The 14,207-nt window shown below is 41.2% G+C and overlaps 1 pseudogene; it reads right to left on the minus strand.

The window, feature by feature from the left end:
* Positions 1-14,207, minus strand: part of LOC148149291 (centrosome-associated protein 350-like) — a 629,436-nt pseudogene that overhangs the window by 319,265 nt on the left and 295,964 nt on the right.

The raw sequence follows: 14,207 nt of genomic DNA on the forward strand, positions 1-14,207 counted from the left end.
TGGCTGGTGGTGAGAAGGGCTCTGCCTGTGAGATCATTTATGCACGCCCGGACTCTCAGCCGCACCGCACGCTGCCCTCGAAGCGGCTGTGTGGGGGGGGGACGAGACTGTCACACACCTCCTTCTGGAATGTGCCTATGCAGAGGAAGTCTGGAGAGGAATGCAGTGGTGTTTGTCGAGGTTTGTCCTGAGCAGTGCCGTGACGCAGGACTCCGTGCTCTACGGCCTGTTCCCCGGGACGCACACCGAGACGAACATCAACTGTGCCTGGAGGATCATCAACTCGGTGAAGGACGCTCTCTGGGTGGTCCGAAACCTGTTGATCTTCCAGCTGAAGGAGTTGACCCCGACTGAGTGTTGCAGACTGGCACATTCCAAGGTCCAGGACTATGTGTTGAGGGACGCGCTGAAGCTTGGGGCAGCTGCCGCCAAGGCGCGGTGGGGAAAGACCACCATCTAACATCTGCCTGCCCAAGAAGAACAGGGGGCCCACGCAGTCATTTGGGCTCCACTGGCGTCTCAGCTCAATGTAATCGCACCAACCTGTGAATAGGAATGATTACCCTGTTTCGATACGCAAAGAAATGGAATGTTTACAGAATGATGACATGTCCAATTGTATAGATTAAATATATATGAATAAAGTATATTTTTGAAATAAAAAAAATAGAGAGGATGAGAAAGAGAGAGACAGTGTGGCTCTGAGCAGAGATAAATATATGAAGTCCATTTAACTGTGTTTTTCAAAGGCAGTGTGTTTGCTGCATATGGTGTTTCTAATTATCCCACCTGAGGTGTTGTCATGTTTGACCCTGCGAGCGGGGCAGCAAAACATCAATATGGCCTCACTGCTACTGCTCTCCAAGTAGTGGAGCTGTTTTCTTACCCTCATCTTCTTTATTTACACCCATTGCCCTGGTGTAACAGTCTCAGAATGGGATTGCAATGTGAAAACTTTCACTGGTGCAAAGCTTACTTTGTCTTTCAGTGGAGTGTGTTGGGAAACTGGAGGTACATGCAAATGTTGCAGGAATTGTTTTTCCTGGTGGAATTATCAGCTTGACATCATTGTGTAAGCTTTTTTATCCTATGAAGGCAATTGTGTACACTACAGAGGATGTAAACAGGTCTTATGAGGGAAGTACCATGGCTCAATGGCGAGCCCTGCTGCCTCACAATGACAGGAACCCAGGTTCGATTCAATGTTCAGGCGACGGTGTAGAGTTTGCACATTCTCCCAATGTCTGCATGGGTTTCCTTCCACAGTCCATAAATATGCATGTCAGGTGGATTGGCCATGCTAAATTGCCCATACTGCCTAGCGATATGCAGGCTAGGTGAATTAGCCATGGGAAATGCAGAGTTACACTGATAGCGTAGGGGAGTGAGCCTGGGTGGGATGCTGTTCGAAGGGTCATTATGGACTCAATGGGCTAAATGGCCGGTTTCCACACTGAGGGATTCTATGATTTGTTCTAATCAGTTCACATCAGTGTTACTGCTCCACTTGAGACTCCTGTCACCTTTGCTCATCTATTACCCTGACCCTCTATTCCTTTCTCCCTCTAATCTTGTCTATCTTCCCCTTAAACACCCGTATGATATTTGATTCAACCACTCCCTGTGCATTCTTCATTGTTGTAATCCAATTCTGCAGAACTTCCATATCTCCCTGATGGATTTCTTGGTGACTACTTTGTGACTTCAAGGTATGTTCTTCCCTGAGAAAGGAAACATTTTTTCTGTATCCAGTCTGCTGAACCCTCTCAACATTTGAAAGACCTCTATTATGTCCCTGTTTGGCCTTCTTTCAGAGAAAAGAGATGTAGCTTGTCAACCCTTTCCTGACATGTGAACCCACACATTTCTGTGACCAACCTTGTCAATCTTGTCTGTGTACCCACTTCAGTTTCTCCTTTTTCTATTTATAGTATGATGATCAGCCTGCACACGGTATCCAATTGTGGTTTAAGCAAGGTTTGATTCAGGTTTAGCATATTTAATAAATAATTAGATTGGGATGATGTGCTAAACGACTGGTGTTTTTTTCTGATCTAATTAATTTAAATAAATGTGAGGTACTGCATTTTGGTCAGGCAAATCAGGGCAGGACTTAATGGGAAGGCCCTGGGCAGTGCTGCTGAACTAGGAGACCTTGGGGTGCAGGTTCTTGGTTCCTTGAAGACGGAGTTTCAGTCAGACAGGGTCGTGAAGAAACCGTTTGGTGTGCTTGCCTATATTGGTCAGTGCATTGAGTATAAGAGTTGGGATGTCCTGTTATGATTGTACAGGAGGCCACTTTTGGAATAATGCATTCAGTGCTGGTGTGTTGTGAAACTTGAAAGGCTTCAGAAAAGATTTACAAGGATGTTGCTCGGGTTGAAGGTTTCAGCTACAGGGAGAGGCTGAAGGGTAACCTTAAAAGATTATAAAATCATGCGGGGCATGGATAGGATGATTGGCTGTGATCTTTTTCCCAGGAAAGCGGAGTCAAAAACTAGAGAGCGTAAGTAAGAAAGGAAAAATTTAAAAGTTACCTCGGGGGCAATTTTTTCACACATGTATGGAATGAGCTGCCAGAGTTGGTGGTGAAGGCAGCAATAATGACAACATTAAACAAACATCAGATGAGTTTGTAAGCTGTGGATGGACTGTTGGGAAGGCAGTGCTTGAGATTCTCCCACGATCTAAGTCAGAAAGAGAAATGGAGCTGGGGTTGGCTTTGATGAGCTCTGTTGCCATTTGAAGTTAATGAATCCGAGCAGAAGGGGTTGTGTTGAGGTAGAGGTGTAGGGAGGTTGGCTAGAAATGTTTGATGGAATATTTGAAATTTCTCCTTAATAATGTGAGGTTTTCTTGAGTATCTAAAGATAAAGCAATTTTGGGGTGATACTCAGCTGTTGTGTTTTTCTTGTTTTGCTCCTTTTTTTGTAAACATTGCTCTCCTGTCACCACTACTTCTCTGTCTTTACATCTCATCACTGGGCTTCTCTCAGTGTCTGTTGGGGAGCGAGAGGCAGCAACTGTGATAAACTAGGATAAAAATCCCCCACCATGGCAAAATAAACACATAATTCTTTATACTTTGCAAAACACTGTACTGTAAATAGGAAATGCTATTGAGCTAAATGCAAGAAGGCATAACATCTGACTTGTCTCAAACCTCTGACTAAACTTTGAGGACCAGGCTATCAGAATTTTGTTTGCTCGCTTCCTTTGAGATCACAGTTCACTAATGTCCCAGTACCAATCCCTGGGCCGGGCCAGGTTACCAATTGCAGTGGGGTGGGGAAATCTATGACAGATTGAACTATTTTTGAAGATCAGCATTGCAGATTGAAGTTGACTGTTTTGACTAATATTGCATCAGCAAACTTGGAGGAAATCCTTTTGAATGTGTTCATTAACTGCACTGAGCCTATTTACATGCAGTAGTGCTGCAATGTTCTAGGATGTTTGAGGTGTACAAGGAGACCTTGCCCTGAATTTTGTTTGTGTTGTGAAACTATAACCCAAACAGTGTTGAATTTAAAAAGTAAGAATTATACATTTTGAGCTGCAGGTTAATGTCCGATTTTAGAAATGAATATTGGCAGCTAGCTGACACTTCCTTTCTCTCTCCCCAGTCCTGCTTGCATGTCCATCAGGTTCCTCACTAAACGGGAGCAGAAACTGATGCATCGGCGACGGCATGCAGAGGAGCTGCTGGAGTGGAAGCGGCGGCTCGATGCTGAGGAAGCTGCGATCCAGCAAATGGAAAAACAGGCTCTGGCTGCTTGGGACAGGGAGCTCAAACCAAACATGGCAAAGAGAGAGGCAAGCGAGAAGATTCCCGAATCGAAAGGTAATGTTAGCCTCTGTTTCTTGTTTGTTTGTTTTCTCTTCGAGACAGTAATGCATTTACTGTGGTTCTGACTACTTTCAAGTGCACTTTGGTATCGCTGATTGTCATGGCACGTGTAAGGTGATGTATTGATGTATAAATGTCATCAGTCTGGATTAATGCAGAAGAAGCAAGGTGTAAACCTGGCCTTTTATTTTGCCTGTCTCATTCATTCAAGGAAATCACATTTCCCAAGCATCTGCCGTGATCCATTTATTCAGCATAGGTCAGATGTTGGAATTATCATCTTTCTCAATGGTACCTTGACACAATAGCCCAGTGTAATTTCCCACTCACCCTCTCAGGGAGGCTGAAGTTTCAGATTTGAATTCCTTTCACTGCTGGTGGTTGCATATCACTTGCAGAATTGAAAAGCAGCAAAAGTTGTAATCAGTGAGAGAGCTTGGACGTTGTTGACACAAGGCTATGTGGCCACTTTGTTTACATGGAAAAATCTAATTTTCTTTGCAATATTGATAATTAATTTCATTCCTCGCCATTAGCAGCAGCATGAAACTGCAACTGCAGTACTGCGCAGAATGTTGTATCGGAGTATTTTGACAATGAGCAGTTATGTCTGATAGAATCTGAATTAGCTCAAGGCGCTTTTCATCAGTGACCTGTGCAAACTTAACTTTCTCTGGTTAACTGTTTCTAACCTACTCTCCTTATGATATTGTTACATACATCTGAAATAAAGAATACATTGAAAGGAGGACGGACATGTAAGACAGTCATACTGAATTGTGCATCTCACTTTAAGCACTGTTAATCCATTGCAGTATAAATATGCTAAGTATTGGTATTTTCTCTAGACACAGGCAGTGAGGAAGAATGTCCTGCACCACCTTGCTCCCAGCCCCACAGTGACAGTTCAATTCCTGAGGAGGTTAGATGTTCACCTGACTCTGGAATCACCATCAGCAGCCATTCGGATGACCACCAGTCCTGACCATCGTATTTTCATAGATGATGTTTATTGCCAGGATTTTGTCGCAACACACAGGAAAATGGTAAAAGATGTTTTGCATTGTTTTTTCTACAAAAACTGTTTCTAATGAGTAAAGAATATCATATAAGGCTGCAGAGAACAGAAAATCATTGGCTTCGCTCAAAATCAGTCCCAGGGAAACAGGAAGTGGAGAGAATGGGAAACAGTATGGAGAGGTGGGTGGGAGATCTGAGGGAATGGGAGTTCTGAGAATGAATGGAAAATATAGGTGTTGGGGGAAAGGGAATTCTGAGGGGAATGGGAAACAGGAGTGGCAGAGAATGGGAATTCTGAGGGGGAATGAGAAATGTAATGTGGGAAAGAATAGGAATTTTGTGAAGGCATGTGAAATATGTGCGGGCTCGGTGGATCTGCAATGGGAAATCCAGCTGGAGGGGAGGGGGCTCTGGGTGGGCTGGTCCTCGGAGGGTTGATGTGGACTTAAAAGGCCAAATGACCTGCTTCGGCACTTAATGGAATCTCCGATTATCTGTATCTGCCCCACCTCCGTTCTTCTACTGCAGGAGCCTCATCAATGTCTGTCTTACTTCCAGACTTGACGATTGTATTATACTACTTGTTCTATTCCAGAAAGCCGGTTGGTGAAGGATAATACCAGAACCAGTCTTTGCATCATTTAAATTAATTTACATGATTATACATTGCAGGTAAGCTATTTGTATTCCTTTAATTAAATCTTTGAGAATTTCAATTTTAATTGCTCCATTAATGGAAAAGCCTTCAGTTACTAAGACAGTGACCTCTTTAATTCTCTCCCTGAACTTCACTTCTTTCTATGTCACTTTCCTCCTTCAAGGCACTTGAACTGTATGACAGATTTCACATCTGCCCTTGGATCTCTTTGAGGCTCAGTATCATGTTTTATTCTATGTCTGTGAAGCTACTTGGTTTGTTTTATCATATGAAAGCTTTGTTATAAATGCAAGTTTTTAAAGATAACATAGGAAGAAAACAGGGTAACTGTGAAATAAAGCGTCAGAACAGATTTCAAAAGTGATGACTATGTTTAAAAAACCTCAACTTTCAGATGTGGAGATATGATGGGTGTCATGCATAAGATTAATTGGCAAGGAATTAAGGCAGGGGTAGCAGACGGGATTTAAACAGATAGAAGGGTGGAAATATAGAAAAGGATTTGGGGAAGTTCCAGAGTGGTTCAAGAAAGTCGTGGTTTCTGGGTTTGCTTCTGGGGGCACTTTTATTTTCGGTGTTCATTTAATAATTTGATTATGTACCAAGAGTATGTGGTGTTGAAAATCAGAATATTGTAAAATAAGAAGAATGATGAGTGTTTTGGAAAAGTTAAGGAAGCTGTGAGGAGGTTTGATAAGAAGCAGGAATGGTTTAAAGATGACAGGTAGAATTGTGTTGGCGGGTATGTGTGTGGCAGTGTATTTTTTAAATTTTAGATTAAGCGTACCAGCAGCAATTGTAATTTGAGTGGGAGCAGGCCTGGTGCTATGAAGGATGGTGATTTGTAAAAGCAGGTTCAAAGGGCAATAAAGGCTTTACCTTAAAAGCTGTGCTATTAATTATGGAGCAAGTAGAATTCTAGAACTTAGGAAGAGAGATTGTTCAATCTTCCCATAATTCTAGATGGCCTAGTGGTGGTGTCACTTAATCCACCTAACTGCACGTCTTTGGACTGTGGAAGGAAACTGGAACGAGAGGAAACCCATGCAGACACAGGGAAAATGTGCAAACTCCACACACACAGTTGCTCAAGAGAGGAATTTGACCCCAGATACATAGTGCTCAGAGGTAGCAGTGCTAACCACTGAGACATTGTGACACCGAGGGAGGCTGACAATCAATCTCCTGGCTTATGCCACCTTCTTCCTTTTTCATAAACTTGGAAAATAATGTCAGACTGGAACTAATGTTTGCTTTCTTCTCTGGTTTTTCAGTCTCCTTCCTCAAAAGTGACTGAGAGTACATCGAAGCAAGATGGCCAGAAAATCAGCTCCAGCATCCGTGTGCATGACAGACCTATTCTAAAATCCCGCCAAGCATCTGGCAGCTGGTCTGATGAAACTATTTCTGAGACACAGTCAGGTAGGAAATTTCAAACATGACCAAGCTTCACAGAGGTTCTTCAAATTATTTGATGTGCTTCGAAACTCAAACACGATGTGTATTAATTTTTGTTTAAAAATGTTGCTTGGCTGAGAGTATAGCACAACACCGAGGGATGGTGATTCTTGAGACTTTGTCTTGTGTGAAAGTGAAAATAACACCTGAAATGGCCTTCCTGTTGGATTTATTAAGGGAATTTTGTTTTAATTCACTTGTGGGATGTGGGCATTGCTGGGTGGCCAGTTTCTATTGCCCATCCATGATTGTCCGTAGATCAGTTAAGAGTTAACCACATTGCTGTGGGTCTGGAGTCACATGGAGACCAGACCAGGTAAAGATGGCACTTTCCTTCCCGAAAGAACATTAATGAATCAGATGGGATTTTTCTGACAATCGACAATGAATTTATGGTTATCATTTGAATCTTAATTACAGACTTTTTATTTTATTGAATTCAAGTTCCACCATCTTGCCTGGTGGGATGATGACATGAGTTCTGTCACAGGAGGTTTACCCTCTAGTTTTTCTTATTACTGTATTGTCACTGTAATTGAGGCCGACAACCCAGAGTTAAGTCAACATCGGTGTGGTAGATTGTCTGTTAACATCTCGTTCTGTCAGTTTCCTTTGGAATCTCTGAAGTTGAAACAGTGAGAGCTGAATGCCTGTGCAAGTTTGATTTCATTGGTCTGTAACTTCAGTCATGTTACACCTGTCTGAATTGGAGAAAGAATGTCACCAGCCTTTCAGAAAAAATTGCACACCACTGAAGTATTCAACAAAGAAAAGTTAACTCCAACAGGTTTGCCTGTTTCTGACTCTCCAGCTGTGTCCCTTTGCCACTCCAGCCTCTCATTTGCTATCCTCAGCTGGTCCACACCCTTTATATCTCAGCAGCATGTTCCATCGTTGAGTAAACCCAGCATTTACTAATCACAAACCTGTCTCTGTAAAGTTACATGCCTCCTGCCTCATCATCCACAACTCTCACCCAGAGACTTGACCATTCCATCCTCTTCTGGTCAGATTTCTGAATACTCCATGAATGTGAGCACTTCCAAAAGTCTGGAAAGAGCGCTTATCTGAAAATTATCAGACTGGCCTTAATTGAACTTTGCCTCCCAATTTTTCAACATCTCCAATCTAATTTTCACAGTTAAGAAAGCCCTTCACAATGAATCCCTGTCTCTCTTTGTGACTTTTAGTCTAACATCATCCTTCAACCTCTTGTGGTCTTAATTTCTCTGACTGTTGCATCCCGTCCAGAGTTAACTTAAATAATGGCCATGTATAGTAGCCCAATTGCAGAATTCATTTCCAAAGCCCATTCCTCTCCTGTCTTTCAAATGCACATCTTTTGCAAGCTTTTAGTCTCCAGCTTCTCATTTTGGCTTTTTCCTCAATATGGTTCTCACCATGCTCACCGTTACTGACTGCCCAGATAGTCCTGCTGTGTGATCGGCCGGTGTGTACGGTGATATTGTAGGTCTGAGGAGTTGATGTGTTTGGTGACACTGTGGCCCCCAAGTGATCAATGTGTCCATTGCACGAGGCTTTGTCAGTGGTTCAGCAGGTTTGATTAAAGTTGTTGAACAGGTTGTGAGAAGTGTCTCCAAGAGTTATGCAGGTTTGCATATATCTCTTATCCGCTAATGTTAGTGTCCAAGTTGAATTTGATTGTAAGGAGACCTGTTAACATCCATTGGGTGGATCTTCAACAGAAACTGCGTCAGACCAGAGTGATATTGAGATCAGGATCCATGCACTGAAGGACGAACTTAAGAAGCGCAAGTCCATTGTGGACAAGCTGAAGAAAGAGCAGGAGGAACGTCAACAGGAGCGGTTGAAAGCGCACGAGGCCAGCCTCATCAAACAGCTAGAGGTGAGATTGTACCCTCCACTGCCCTGCAGGTTTCAGCTGGGGATGGTTGAAACATGTGACCTTGCAGAGGTTGAGTTCAGAGCATTTCACATGTTGCATACTGCGTTCTCAAAACCAAATCAGCATCCATTTCCTTGAACTAAAAATTGTTGGGGGCTGTTGACTTTTATTCTTGCCATCTTAAGGAAAAGTGGTTGAGCAGGGTTGCTTTTTCTGTTTGATTTTTTTTCTCTGCCATTAATAAGAGTTTTTATATTCTTCCAAACATTCATTCAAACCTTTTATCCCAAATTCCTCTTCATATCCTCATCTCATCCGACTTTCAAGACCTTCCTTTTTCCAATGGTGTCTTGGGTATTCTGTCCTTATACTTCTTCCTGAGCAATGTCCCAGTATTCTTTATTAAAACAGCTTTGGGGCCTATTACTTGTTAAGTGCTGCATAAATAGGTTGTTGTAATGTTGAATGGTGTGTGCAGTGGCTTGAGAGGAATAAACAAACTTGTTTTGATCGCATTCAACCAACTGGGCTTCTTGGTCTCCCTGTTAATTTTTCTCAATTTTGTGATTAACTTGTTTTACAGATTGCTAAAATTAGATTTGTTCATTCAAAAAAGATTTTGTCTTATGCAGTTACCAAAGTAGTGTCATGTGTACTTCTTATCATCCCAATGTTTGATTTCACCTTCTCTCCATGTTTCTTTCAGTTCTATGATGAGTTTATTGCAAAGGCCCAAGCTGAACTCAGTGGAGATCTTGATGTTGGCAACTCAAACTCCACCAAACCACAAAATAAAACTCTGTGCGCCACTGAAACTGAGAAGGCAAAGGTTAAACCGTGCTCTCTGCAGAGGTACTTTCAGTAATGGATGTTAATTGCATAACCTTATGAAGGGATGCCTCTTGTATTTGTCTTTTATACCCTAGAGGGACCCCTTTTGTCCAAATTAGTTGGTAATTGAATTGTTCTTTTGTTAAGGAGACCAGTACATTTTGCAGTGACTTTACATCAGAGAAATGTGCCTTTTGGCCCAACAGAGTTGTGCAGTTATTTCGTCTCCATGCAAGTCTACTCCCACTTTGTTTCATCCCATCAGTGCGTTCTTCTGTATGTTTCCCCCTGAGGTACTTATCCAATTTCCCCTGAAACATATTCATGCTATTGAACTTCAGCATTCCCAGTACTAGTTGTCATGTTGTTCCCTTTCCAAGGAAGAAAGTTTTGTTTTGAATTTCTGATTCAATTCATTAATGTTAACTTCCTGTCCAGGTCAGCCTCACAAGTGAAGACATTCTCCCTCCATGCAGTTTGGGCTGCTTCATTTTTAAAGTTCTCTATCAAATTTTATTTTTTAAGTTCTCTATCCGGTCACTAGCTTATACAGTTAATGGTTGGGCCCTGGGTGTGTTGCTGAACAAAGAGACCTCGGGATGCAGGTGCATTGTTCCTTGAAAGTGGAGTTGCAGGTAGAAAGAGTGGTGAAGGAGACATTTGGCGTGCTTGCCTTCATTGGTCAGAACATTGACTGTCGGGCTTGAGGCATTACGTTGCAGCTGTACAGGACATTGGTGAGGCCATTTCTAGAATACTGCACACAGTTCTGATCGCCTTTCCACAGGAAGGATGTTAAACTTGAGAGTGTGCAGAAAAGATTTACAAGGATGTTGCTGGGACGGAGTTACAGGAATAGGCTGAATAGGTTGAAGCATTTTTTCCCTGGATGATTGGAGGCTGAAGGATTTTTGGAGAGGGGGTTGGATAGGGTGAATAGCCGAGATCTTTTTCTCAGGTTTTCGGAGTCCAAAACGAGAGGGCATAGGTTTAAGGTGAGAGGGCAAGATCTAAAAAGGGCCTGAGGATTAACATTTTCAGGCTGAGCGTGCTGCATACATGGAATGAGCTGCCAGAGTGGTAGAGAGGGGTACAATTACAACTTTTAACTTATAAAAGGCTTTGAGTTGGATATATGAATAGGAATGGTTGAGAAGGATATGGGCTAAATACTGGCAACTTGGGATATTAGAAAAGAGAAGAGCTGAGAAGATTGTTTACTAATCAAGGATTAAAGTTCAAATTGGATGTTGAATCCTCACCCAGGTCACCTTCCAAGGATCTTGAGGAGGAACAGAAGACTGTCATCCAATTGGAGACATCTGAAAGAGATGACAGTGTTGATGATAAAGAGGAAGTACTATCTCAAGATCCTTGTCCTCGACCTGTAAGTATTAATTTTGAGCCAGTTTTGGGATGGATTTTAATTTTAAGAATTGGAGATATGTTATTTGTCTTGAAGCATTGATATGATTGTTTGATGAATAATCCCAGAGCATATTAAATTCCCATATTTTAACATAATTGTCGGATTGTGATTGTTTCCGTCACAAATGTCAAAATACAATTCCACTTTATTTGGGCACATTTTGCACGTCAACATTTTCAGAAATTACCCTGAGTGTTCCCCTTTACCAAGGACACTTTCCCAAAAGAATGTTGTGAGGAATATCTTGATAAATTGTTAATATATGTGTGGGTGATAAAATCAAGCTGTGGGGGATATTCTTAAAATTTCTGGTGTCTCAGTGTTTTCTACCTTGCCATCAATTCTCAAAATAAGTGTAAGTACGCCTGATTATTTCTCAAGGATTTAGTGACTATTTCCACTGTGTAATGACTGAGTTTAGAACTGAAGGATTGCTATTGAAATTCAAACCTTTTCCTCCACACTTTTCTGTCCTTCCCTAAAAGGGAGGCAGTGTTTTTAAAGAGGATCTTTTAAACTAAGTTTTGAATCATCTCTGGCTTTTTCAGTTCGCACGCAATTTTTCCAGCGTAGTGTTCAGAAGCAAAGTCCTGAGACTGAATGACCATCTGATTAGAAGAACAGAAGGGTTTATGGTTTGCACATATTAACATTGATTGGACAAGCAGCTCTTTTGATGAAAGTGCTTGACAAGTTCTCATACTGTCCATTCCTTTCTGAGCATTCAATGCAGGAAGTCACTGAAATAGGTGCTTGGGTCAGTTTGATTTGACACAGCAACCTCCTGACTAAACTGACACATGCTCTTCTGATTTGTCAATATTTGTGTTTCCCTATAAAGTGCAGGAATAAAAAGGGGTGCAGCAGTCAACTGAAAGTGATCTGATTTTGGAAAGCTGAAGCTCAGAACGTTCAGTCTGAAATCGTTCATTCCCCAAAGTACACAACAGTTAGAAGATAAAGAGATTCTCCATACTTATACTCTGAACCAGGAAAGATTTGAACAGTCTATGTCAGTTTCCTAAAATGGCCATTACTTTCTCTATGGTTACTTGTAACAAGCCATATGTTTTTGATTGCATAGTTTGAAGAATATTCACTGTTTTCATCACAATGTATCTGATCCTGAACTGTCCAAAAGTATTCTTTTCAATTCAATAACTGTATTCTTCTCATCCTCCACACTCCATGATAGTCCATGATATCTCCCTTTGTGAGCCTAATGGAATATTGATTCCACCTCATGGGATAAGTGTGACGTGTTCTTTTCATACTAAGTTTATATTTCAAGCTCAGGAAAACAACTTGTGATACTTTGAAATTGTGTAAAGATGATTATTTTCACCACCTTGATTAAGGCCAAAAACTTTTAAAACTTAAAAAGGAGTATAAAGCATTTGTTCTGACTCCATCAAGTAAATTTTGTATTGAGTTTGAGTACTCAGTCTAATAAAATATACTGTTTAATGTTCTGGATCTCACTTCATGTGGAAGCCTTGACTTTCATTACATGGCTGAGAATAAATTGGAAATGAATTCCAGCCTGTGTCTGACACATCAGACATACTCTGAGATATAAAAAGATGATTCTCGTTTGTTTGTCTCCCATTTTCATGCTTTGATTTCACAGTTTATTATAACCATGTATTGTTCATTAATGTTTTGAAATGAATTCCATCATTTTTGTTCCTGACCTTCAGTATCTAGATTGACCAACAGTTTGTGTACTTTGCAACAGGGCAGCCGAGTGCAGGAGCCCCAGTCCCTAAAAGATGTGCCCCGAAACATCCAAGGGGAAAATAACTTTGCTTTCGCTCAAGATGCTGTAGAGATTGAGACATTGGTTCATGCAGCAGCTGAGGAGCTGTGCAAATGGCAGGAACTTGGCCATGATCTGGGGGATTTGCAAATACCCCCAGACTTTGGGAATTATAAATGGAAGAATGACGAGAGTGTGAGCAGAAGAGCTTATTGTGAGATGATACCCAGATTTTGCATTTGAAAACAAAATTATTTTTTCTTAGTTAAGCAAGAAAGGTATGGGTGAAGAGTGCTCCACAGCAGCTCTGATTGATGATATGTATAACAGAGTATGTTAAAAACATTATCTCGATCCTGATGACTGCATTGAATTCAATTTACCATTTTGCCCCTTCCCTAAAAATCCAAAGCCCCTTTCTCCTCCACTTTTTTTCACTCTCCCATTATTAATTTATCATCCTCCTCATCATCATACTGTTATGCGTTAAATCCCATCTGTCATAACTTTCCCCAGTCTGAGAATCTACAGATTCTGTTTCTATTTACATAATATATGGTGTCCCTGCCAGCCACTCAGTATTTTTTTCAAACTCTTCTCCATCGTTTCTGACTTTCTATTGCTGTTTCCATTGGTTGATAATCCAATATTTGATTATTATTCACCTTAATAATTGGAGCCATGATAGCTTGCTTTCTATTTACAGCATGTCCCATAGATGTCATTCATTTTGTTTCAAAGATTTGCCTCCTTTTATGTTGTGGTGCCTTCCTCAGCATTATGCAGGAAATCTTGTCTAATACATCTGCACCTACCCTTGGTAGTTCTGCAATCCTTTTAAACCCCTTCTCTAGTCTCTCTTTTGCCTTGTCTCCTGCAAGCAATGAACTTCGAAATGTAGCCTTGGTTCAAATCGTGGAGTAAACAGTTGTTATTTTATATATTTTGAACAGGATTCCCTTTTGTTTTCACTGTAATGATCTCATAAGCTTTTTGCTGAGTGGAGAGGACGCATCTAATATAATCTTTTCTCTGTTAGTCTTTTACTTCTTCCAGCTTGTCCTTAATGTTACAAGAGAAATTTTTGTTGACAACTTTTCTGACAACCTCCGTGCCAGCCCAGCCCTGTGGATGAAGGCAAGCCGAATTAGCTCTTCATTCTTCAAACGAGCGAGGAACCCACAGAATTTAAATGAAGTAAAGGTAATAACTCCACGTAATCCTTTTTTCCTACTTGTCAGTAATAATGTTGCAAACGTGATGCTGGTTGGAGTTAAAATATGTAGATTAAGTAAGTGAGTGACTCATGTTGTAAACAGTGGCCATTATCCTGAC

Source organism: Chiloscyllium plagiosum, unplaced genomic scaffold (assembly GCF_037043375.1).
Source record: "Chiloscyllium plagiosum isolate Xiang-an unplaced genomic scaffold, Cpla_swu_hap1 HiC_scaffold_9, whole genome shotgun sequence".
Lineage (NCBI taxonomy): Eukaryota > Metazoa > Chordata > Chondrichthyes > Orectolobiformes > Hemiscylliidae > Chiloscyllium > Chiloscyllium plagiosum.